Source organism: Taeniopygia guttata, chromosome 37 (genome assembly GCF_048771995.1).
Source record: "Taeniopygia guttata chromosome 37, bTaeGut7.mat, whole genome shotgun sequence".
Classification (NCBI taxonomy): domain Eukaryota; kingdom Metazoa; phylum Chordata; class Aves; order Passeriformes; family Estrildidae; genus Taeniopygia; species Taeniopygia guttata.
Window position 1 is genome coordinate 5,251,087 of NC_133062.1, and position 1,414 is coordinate 5,252,500.

Sequence of the window (1,414 nt, forward strand, 5' to 3'; positions counted from 1 at the left end):
AGCGGTCGTAAGAGAAGGGGGAGGCGGCGCGCGCGGGGGCCGACGGCCGCGCCCCCGGCCGCGTGCGTCCCGTCGTCCCGTGGCAACGAGGCCGGGCGGGCCACCGCGTGGCCCCCCGCGGTCCGGCGCGCGCCGCGCGGCTCCCTCCGTGCGGAGGCCGGGCCGAGCCCGGGCGCCTGGGCCGCCTTCGAAGGACGGCACGGGAGGCGGCGTCTCCCCCCCCCCCACCCTCGCGGCGGGGGGAGGCGGTCGGGGGCGCGGGCCCCCCCGCTTTTCCGCCGACCTTCGGAGCGTTCCGTGGGTTTCGCTCTCGCTTCGTTTTTTTTCTTCCCCCACCTCGGTTTGTGGTTGCGTGTGTGCTCGTACGGTTGGCAGCCGGGGCCGCGCGGCCGCGCGCGGGCCCTCGGCGAGAGAAAGAAAAGAGGGGGCCGCTCGACGCGAGCGGTCTCCCGGCCCCTCCGCCCGTGCGCGGGGTGGGTGCCGAAAGGCAGACAACTCTTAGCGGTGGATCACTCGGCTCGTGCGTCGATGAAGAACGCAGCTAGCTGCGAGAATTAATGTGAATTGCAGGACACATTGATCATCGACACTTCGAACGCACTTGCGGCCCCGGGTTCCTCCCGGGGCTACGCCTGTCTGAGCGTCGCTTGACGATCAATCGCCGCCCGGGGGGGGTTCGCCACCCCGGCGGCGCGGCTGGGGTCGCATCGCAGGCCCGTCGGCCGCGGCCGTCGTGGCCGCGCAAGGGCCTTCGTCCCCCTAAATGCAGACTCGGGGAGCGCTCCGTAGCTCCCCGCTCCCGGAGCGAGCCGCTGGGGCGGAGCTCGTCCTCGCCGGGGGCCGCGCCGCCAGGCGGTGGCGCGGCGGCCGGAGAAGAGAGAGCGAGAGAGACGCGGTCGAGGGCGCCCCGCCGAAGGGGCGCCGAGAGACGAAGGGCGAGAGAAGGGAGGCGAGGCGCGCGGGCCTCGCCCCCCGGCCTCCCCCCGCGCGGGCGGCTGTCTGCGGGTACCGTGCCGTGCTGCCGGGCCGCGCGCGAGGTGCGAGCGCCGTGGGGGCGGGGGGGCCAACCCGCCGTCCTCCTTCCCTCGCCGTCCTTCTCTGTCGCCGTCTCGGGGCGCCGTCGCCGTTCTCGCCGACTCTCTCTCCTCGCCGAAGGCCGTCGCGCCGCCCCGCCGCCTGGCGGCCGGGGTTCCTCCCGGTCGGGGCCGTCTCTGCCGCGTGCTCTCCCTCGCCTTTCGGTTCTCGTCTCCGGGACGGGGTCGAACGCGCCTCTTCCCCGCACGAGTCTCCCCGCGTCTATCTCTCGCGCGCTCTCTCTCTCTTTCTCTCTCTCTCTCGCTTGTCCCCCGCGGTGGGGGGCAAGGGGAGGGGGGGGGAGGAGGGGGGAAAAAAAGAGCAAGCGGGGCAAAAGAAG

The 1,414-nt window shown here is 74.1% G+C and overlaps 1 non-coding gene across 1 annotated transcript; it reads left to right on the top strand.

The window, feature by feature from the left end:
* The first annotated feature begins 493 nt into the window (after positions 1-493).
* Positions 494-646, top strand: LOC121469087 (5.8S ribosomal RNA). Its single transcript, XR_005978894.1, has one exon. It is a non-coding gene; the product is annotated as a 5.8S ribosomal RNA (ribosomal RNA).
* The last annotated feature ends 768 nt before the right edge of the window (positions 647-1,414 follow it).